Source organism: Austrofundulus limnaeus, unplaced genomic scaffold (genome assembly GCF_001266775.1).
Source record: "Austrofundulus limnaeus strain Quisiro unplaced genomic scaffold, Austrofundulus_limnaeus-1.0 Scaffold109, whole genome shotgun sequence".
Classification (NCBI taxonomy): Eukaryota; Metazoa; Chordata; class Actinopteri; order Cyprinodontiformes; family Rivulidae; genus Austrofundulus; species Austrofundulus limnaeus.
The window spans coordinates 758,982-767,956 of NW_013952511.1; the positions used below are offsets into that span (position 1 = coordinate 758,982).

At 41.6% G+C, this 8,975-nt stretch overlaps 1 protein-coding gene across 1 annotated transcript in view; it reads right to left on the bottom strand.

The window, feature by feature from the left end:
- relt (RELT TNF receptor) overlaps window positions 1-4,378 on the bottom strand; it is a gene marked incomplete in the record, with an annotated part of 25,812 nt that extends 21,434 nt beyond the window's left edge. The window contains 1 exon segment of the mRNA XM_014014033.1: window positions 4,201-4,378.
- Between the last annotated feature and the right edge of the window lie 4,597 nt (window positions 4,379-8,975).

Below are 8,975 nucleotides of genomic sequence, written 5' to 3' on the forward strand. Positions count from 1 at the left end.
ATCCAAGAGTCGCTCACTGGTTTTGATGTCCACACCTGATTTAGATGATAGTGATAAGAGGAGTGAGGAAAATGTTGGTTTAATGCAGCTGACACTGTCATTTCAATATTGAACAGGAACATCACAAATCAACAATTTTTTAATTTTTATTTTTCCAACAATAAAAGTTTCGTAAACCTAACTGAGCATTTTTGCTGCCTACATCTTTGGGAACATGAACTAAAAACGCACAGATATTACACACTTCAATATAATACTGCTGTAAAAATACTTGGTTAAGTTATATTTATTTATTTACCATTATTTAACCAGGCAAGTCCAGCTGAGATCTCTTTTTCAAGGGAGGCCTGGGCCTGAAGACAACCTATTTTACAATTTTTTGGGGGTGGGTGAAACTGGAGTACCCGGAGAAAACCCACGCAAGCACAAGTAGAACATGCAAAGTCCACACAGAAAGACCCCATGTCCGAAGTGGGGATCGAACCCAAGACCTTCTTACTGTGAGGCGTCACACTAACACCCTGAAAATTTAGCAAAAGCTAATTCTAAATCATTAAAATAACCCAGTCAACCCATGAACGTTCTTCGACAGACAACATGAGTCACATGTTGCTCCCTTAACTCTTGTCACCAACATTCCACAGCTGGATTTGGGTTCATRTATTGTCACCTGGTGGATAAGTGGCACAAATATGAACAAAATGTGTGACAGCTTTCACCCTCAGCTGTTAACATTAACATTGATCAATAACATTTATAGACCTCAGTCTAAATTTAGCCTATAAATTTAGCAAGTGGTGATCCACTAATAAATTTTAAAATTAGCAAAAGCCCAAAAGCACTAATCAGGAAATTAGTTCCCCTATTAGTGCTTTAGTGCTTTAGTGGAACTGTGCCTGGTAAGTTATRATAAAGGGTGTTTATTTTATTTGTTTTATAAGAAACCTTCCAGAAACTTACAGAACATTTAAAAAAAAAACCCAAAACAAACAAAACCTGGTGGAACAATCAGAGTTTTTTGTCGCACTTGTTTTTCAGGGCTTTCCCGTTTTCCTTTACACCACCTCYATCAGCAGCAAAAGACCTTCTGTTGCAAATAACTTCAGAAATGATTCACCGTATGTGTAACCTAAACTCATGTTATGTCACAGCAAGCGTACATTCACAAATAATTTTCATTTACACACACACACACACACAGAGAGAGAGAAACTTGTGATTAGTGTGAAATCATCACTTAAAACGTGTTACCTGTCTTTGTAGAACAAAAAGATTTAGTTAATTACTGTTTGASTCACTGGAGAAATCAGCTTAAAACTGACCTCAGATGAAGAAAACAAGAGTTTTACCAAAACATCCAGAACATTCATCCATCTGCTCTGAAATTTTTTTATCATTACAGAAATACAAAACAAAGATGTGGACTGAAAACATGAAAGCAAAGGTAAGCTAATAAATAAGAATAGCATTTTTGAAGGAATTTCTATATACACTCTTAATGTTAGCACAAAATCCATAAGAACTGTCGGAGTCAGTGTTTGCTGAGATGATTAGCTGTGGCGGCCATCTTGAATTTTAAAATCTTCAGTCAAAGCTCAGTTATGCCCCACTTTTACAACATCTCAAGCCTGGAACTAGACACCCTCTGGCCTCCTTGGTATGATTTCTGAATGAACTGAAGTGGGGGGGTGGGGGGTCGAAGACAACCCACCCCGATGCACCTCTATGCTGCAAAACAAAGTAGTAACAGAGCAAATTTTTGTCCATTGTTTTCTTTAGATAACGAGTTATGGTTTTCCTCTTGTGCATCATTTGGTAACAGTGGAGACGGCCTGGTCCCCTCAGCTGGTCACCGATGAAGTACAGGCTGAAAGTGCAGTTGGTCTTGTACAGATAACTTTAATATCAGTCCTCATCATTTAAGCAGACATCTGGCCCGACTGCTCAACAGGTGTTTACACTTAAACGATCCTGCTGATATAATAAACTTTATCGGTGACCAAATGAGGGAAGCTTGATGTCGCTCAGGCAACTTTGTATTTTAGAAGCAGAGGATTGGTAAAAACTGTAGTGTGTTCAGGAAGTGGTTGAGTACTAACACCTCCCTCTGTATGAATCAGCCTGTAGGAAAAATAAACCCACATGACAGGAAGAGAATCACTTGGGGTGAAACGTGACACCATAACGATCATCTTGTCTGATAAAGTTCAGGTTGAAAAGAGCTGAGACATCTGGGAAGTGACTCTACATCCTGACTTTGAACAAAACCGTTGCTCGCTTAGTGTAAATCAGACAATTAATATTCCCCCTCCCCTCTGGAAGACAGGGTTGTGTATTGGCAAGAATTTGGCGATACAATACATCTCATGACAGAGGGGTCACGGTACAAAATATCCCGATATATTGTGATACTGTAACAAGGTGATATATTGCAATTTTTTTGTCCAAAAATTCTATTAAATAAATACCTCTTACTGGAAAAAAAAATGAAAAACCAAAATTCATTGTCTCAGAAAATTATAATATTACATAGACATACTTTTGACACATTTAGCTGTGCTCTGCTTTGTATGTATTTTATTTTATTAGTTTCATATTTCTTATTACATCCATGTTTTCAATTATTAGATTAAATTTGCATATAAATAGTTTGATATCGATATTCTCTTACACCCCTACTGGAAGAAGAATGCAAATACAAGTTGAGGCTTATGTTTTTATAATTCCAACATATCTACTGTAAGTGCATGTAAGAGGTGAGCTCGTTTGTGTGCTCGTGCCAGTGCCTGTAATTATCCAACCCTCCTCCTGTCTGTGTGAACATGCTGAGCCAGCTTGGATAAAGATCTRTGGCAGGGCGGCACAGTAGGATGATGACTTTGGCACGAGTGTTCCTGGCTGACATTGGGAGAGTTGGGCATGCGGGCAGCTGTGGCACGGGCAGAAAGCAATGTTGGGCAAAATTCCCAACCATRCTGGCTGGAAGACCGGCTGGACAGCTGACAGGGTTAATGGCTTAATTGAAGCTCAGATTAAGGCCTTGACTTCTATGTGGCCTTGCACGTGCTCAGACTGAGGCAGTGCATCGTTCTACAGTATAAATAACTGTGGAGCATGAAGACATGGTTTATTAAATAGAGTTTGAATGAACTGCTATGACTGACGTAGTTTAAAAACGTGTCAATCCCCTTTATTTCTGATCATTAGCTTGTCAGTCTGATAAAATTAACAGAGTTAAAGCTACCTACAGCTGGTAAGATATAAATGTTCCACAAGACACTAAAAAAGATCTGAACTACAGCTTTAATTTCACACAGAGTACAGTAGCTTTGTAAAATGTGAATTCACACACACAGCAATAAGAGTAATACATTCATGTAGTACTTGGTACATGCACAGTACAAATTACACCACATGTGGCCCCATGCTTCTCTCAAAGTCCATCTGTGATTCGGTAATGGTTTTTTAAATAAATARTTAACAGGCAAACAAACATGGGCCAAAAAATAAAAAGATTTTTAGCAGCAAATAAATTTTGCTGCAGTATCCAGTAATACTATGTCCCCTCCTGAAAAGAACTGTGTGTGTCGGTTGCGTGAATGCCACAGAGAAGTCTTTTATTGAAACGAGCCTCTAGGGATTTGTACTCAGACAACAGACACTCATTGCCAAAAACGACAACGTGAGAGCTTCTTTGTTCATGTTGTAGGTTCATTACACAGCAGTGCATCCAGCCGATCCATTGTACTGCAGCGTAGTACGAACGGTGGATGAGAATTTCTGCTTCCAAACATTTCAAACTCAACAGATCCTCTGACTTTTAGAGTTGAAATGTAAAGATCCAAAACGTAAAACTATTATTGAAAGGAGAGGAAGAGGAGGATATTGTCACATGGCCACACAGGCTGTCACAATACCTCAAACATGCACTTAACTTATCATAGTAATAAATGGCAAAATCACTGACATTTCATATATTTCTTTTATTCTCAAAGAGTGTAAACCTGCTCTACATGAAAAGGGTTAAATCCACCTGTAAACAACGAACAGTCACACTATCACTGTGCGTAAAAGTGGTCACTCTGACTGTGCTGATTTTGTGGTGAGGAAAGCCTCAGACGAGTCTGAGAAACCCTAACCACCGGCTTCAGCAGCCTGTCACCATCTTCTTCCTGAAAGAAACAAGCGTGCAGGACTTACCGGTTTGGTGATCAGGTGTGGATGAAATTAGTTGAAGACAAGTGTCATCTGCTCCACAGGGCCGAAGTAGCAGGTGCAATTAAAAATGCCTGACAGAAGAAGAAAACCACAAAGCTGGTAAACGAGGATCGCCCCCCACTCTTTCTCCCTCTGTTCTCTATGTGTGTGTGTGTAATTGGACATAAACACTGAGCTGGCTCAGACTCAGTGAGTGAGCTCACAGTGCGTCACTGCTGCAAGCTGAAACCCCCGTCACTCTGCGTAAACCTGCTCTGCTGGTCATGGTCTTTCCCCCCTCATGCAGGTGGCTGCAGGTCACAGCCTGCTGGACGGAGCAAAACATCCACACTGTGGCCTGAAAACAAGACAGTACACACTGACTGAATACAAGTAGATTTAAATGATTGTAACATTTGGTGCGGATTCAGATCCCACAAATTCCTTTTCCTCACTTCAAATCTGATGCTTTCCCCACTTTGARTAATTCATATTTTGGAATTTCCTTTTTTTCATCACAGGATCATATTGCAATAAAACAGACACATAATACAACAGTGTAAAGGTTTCCACTTTTTTCTWTTCATAATACTGGTAAATGTAAAATCAGTGAATGAGAGGGGGTTTTGTTTAATGGGTCAGTGAGTATCAGCGATTCATTCCAGTGACACAGATAAATCTTTGTGTCGTTTTTCCTCTTTCARTTATCAACACAAATCTTCCCTGTATGGATATGTGAGGGGGGGTTTGTGTGAGGGAGGAGACGACTGCGTGTGTATATTTCACAYACGTCACAGCGAACCTCATTGTGGGTCAGTGGGTTTAAGGAAACGTTTTCCTGAGTCATGTTGAATGTTGAGGGAGAAGCAGTTGCAATGCCATCTGCAACACAGCCGGTGCATAACTCCTTGTAATCCCTCCCCAACTGCAGCATGCATTATACGCACAGAGAGACTTTTAAAGGAGATACTTTGTTCAATGTAGAAAAGACCCCACTAAAGACATCATAGGAAGTTTGRCAAAAGTCTGACTGAAGTTTTTACAGGCATCAGAAAGTTGGATTTTATATTTCTGAATATAGATTAGTTTCTCACACACACTGATTTTCTGATGGGCAACATCGCTTCCCTTGACTTTTTTTTGTAACTTCAGTAGAAAACGAAACCAAATATTAGTTTATTTATTTCTTCATCATCAGTGACTTTTTTAAGTAAGTGAGAAGATAAGAAAGAAAATAAGAAAAGTGAAAAGAGCTGAAACTACAAATGTATGAAATATACTCAATAAGACCACAAGACACCCCCCCCAACAACCGCACAGACATACAGTATATACATAATGACACACTAATATTTTCACCCACATCTACATATATGCCTGTATGTATTATACGTACAAATGCATCCCYACACCCCCWTATGTGTTATGAGCATGCATACCTATCCATGGTTTCTCCCATAGAATATTTAATAGTGACTGTGAAGAGCCCAAGACCCAGCCCCCAAGACCCGAGGCAGACAAAGAGGGGAGCCAGAGCCCGAGACCCCAAGAGCGACCCCGAGCACAGAGCCCCCAGGGCCACCCACGCAGGACGAACCACCCACCCACCAGATTGGACCACATGTGGGAACCAGAAGAGCTCCACGGGCAGCCTCTCATGTTGGTGACTGTCTCGAAGTCTTTTATAAGAAGTCACCGTGAAGTGGGTTACAGCCGTCRTCCTCACCCTGGTCCTGCATCAGCCTCAGTTTCCCAAAAGACTAACTCCTCCATCCACAATGATTGTGCTRTCATCTTCAACAAAATCTTTGTGATCTCCGTCCGTCAGTTTTCTGCCGTTATCCGGGGTCGGGTCGCGGGGGCAGCAGCCTAAGCAGAGAGACCCAGACTTTCCTCTCCCCAGCCACTTGGATCAGCTCGTCCGGAGGAATCCCAAGGCGTTCCCAGGCCAGTTGAGTAACATAGTCCCTCCAGCGTGTCCTGGGTCTTCCTCTGGGCCTCCTCCCAGTGGGACGTGCCCGGAACACCTCACCAGGGAGGCGTCCAGGAGGCATCCTTACCAGATGCCCGAACCACCTCAACTGGCTCCTCTCGACCTCTCGATGTGGAGGAGCAGCGGCTCTACTCTGAGTCCCCCCGGATGACTGAGCTTCTCACCCTATCTCTAAGGGAGAGCCCAGACACCCTGCGAAGGAAACTCATTTTGGCCACTTGTATCCGCGATCTCGTTCTTTCGGTCACTACCCAAAGTTCGTGACCATAGATGAGGGTAGGAACATAGACCGACTGGTAAACCGAGAGCCTTGCCTTCTGGCTCAGCTCTCGCTTCACCACAACAGACCAGTACAGCACCTGCATCACTGCAGATGCAGCACTAATCCGCCTGTCGATCTCCCGCTCCATTTTTCCCTCATTCATGAACAAGACCCCACGGTACTTGAACTCCTCCACTTGGGGCAGGACCTCCTCCCCGACACGGAGAAGGCACACTACCCTTTTCCGGCTCAAGACCATGGTCTCAGATTTGGAGGCACTGATCCTCATCCCGGCTGCTTCACACTCGGCTTTGAACCACTCCAGTGAGAGCTGGAGATCAGGATCTGATGAAGTCAATAGGACCACATCATCTGCAAAAAGCAGAGATGTGATCCTAAGGTCACCAAAAAGGATCCCCTCAACACCTTGGCTGCGCCTAGAAATTCTGTCCATAAAAGTTATGAACAGAATCGGTGACAAAGGGCAACCTTGGCAGAGTCCAACTCTCACTGGAAACGAGTCTGACTTACTACAGGAAATGCGGACCAAGCTCTGGCACCGGTTGTGCAGGGACCCAATAGCCTGTTTCAATGGGCCTGGTACCCCATACTCCTGGAGTAACCCCCACAGGAGTCCCCGAGGGACATGGTCGAACGCCTTCTCCAAGTCCACAAAACACGTGATCTAGCTTTTTTAATTTTGTCGTAGCGATTGTAAAGATGGCTGTATTTCCCTATAGCCACGRCCATCTGATTCTCAAACCCTTTGTCAGGACAAAAGCTGCTGTCTAGAAGCGGAACATAAAAAAAAACAAGGCCACAAAGTTCAGACACATTGCAAAATACTTGTTTCATACTCCTGTGAGAAAATCGCTCTGCTTAGCTCTCATGTACAGAAGAAAAATAAGGCAATTTTAGTCAAGCAACTACGTTAGCGAGAGCTAATTTCTTCACTATTTAAGACAACAGTCAAGAAAAACAAAAAATCAGGGATGAAACAGGATGGTGAAGTCCCATAAAGMCAGACACGACTTTCTGATGGACTGGCAAGTTTTTTGTTTCAACACCATTGCTGACTTGTTTTCAGTAAAGAGCCCAACTCAAGGTTGTTGGCAGCCAGTCACAAATTTTGCTTCATGACATTATACYCTTTAATATAAGAAAAATGTGTGGATTTTGTTTCTTACTCCTCAAATTTAGTTTTTTTTTTAATTTTTTGCTAATCTATTGACCCTTTTCAACTAGCACCTCTACAGCATGGTTCGACTTGGCTGAACTCTGTTCAGCACGATTCGCGTGGGTCTCCATTACACTTCAGTAACAGCGCTAGTGGGTGAGTTCATGGTAAAGTTGGGCGGTCACAGAGTCTGAAAATTGAAGAGACACACCTTAACATCTGGTGGTGGTTATGCTCCATTAAGCTATTTGCTAGGCACCATTAAACATAGTTGAAGAAGATCCCGCAAAGATACGCAACACAACAATGGAGGATTGCGTTGTTTTTACAAACGGCAGATCAGGTTGTAATGAGAGTAGCTCTTGTGATGTAATCAGTGTCTCCACCCCTTAATCAACCAGTGACAAACAGTCCTCTGACGTCGCATTTTCAGGCCAACAATGGTACAAATGGAACCCTATGTTCTGAAAAAGGGCTGGTTCTCCGTTTCCTTGCTATTGGAAAAGTCTTGGAACCACGATGAGCCAAGTCAAACTGTGCTGTAGACTGGCGCTAGTGGAAAAGGGACATAACATTGTGAAGAGTACCTTTAAGAAACCAATTTAAAGCAAGACGAAGATAAGACAACATTCACAAACTGGAACCAGTGAACAAATTTAATTACAAAGATGAACCCACAGTGACAAAACAAGAACAGCTACAGACAAGAGATAACTCTGATAGACTAAGATGTCAGCTAGACCAGAGATAAACAGAAGTGGCAGCGCAAATAATCTATATCACTTTTTAAAATGTCCTTTGAATATTGTAGCAACAAGCAAACATTAGCGAGTTTTGTTGCATAAAAAACAGTTTGTGTACTAAAACTCCGATTAGCCTTGTATTAACAAGGATGATTCTGTTTTCATTTTTCAATTTCTTTAGTTTAAATGTGATTATGACTGACAGCGCATGCAAAGGAAGAGAAAAATACAAACACAAACAAAACTTACACAAATATATAAAAATATGCCATATGATTCAGAACAACAATTGAGGACCGTGGGTGCACTATTTACAGGAGAAGCAGTATGTACCAATATTTACAACAGAAAGACTCAGTTCCCACGTAGTTACAGCGAAATTGAAATAATGCTTCATTTAATAATCTTATTTAGCATAAAGAATACTTTGTAGGGTTTGAGTTAGTTGCTTCAGTGTCATTCAATTGGTTCAAAAAGCTTTTTCTGAGGGGAACATGTTTTCTTGTGCGACAGTAAACCCATTTACTAAAAAACACAATGATCACATTTCCTGCTGCCAAACGACTATATATATATATATATAAAACTATAATGCAAACTGAA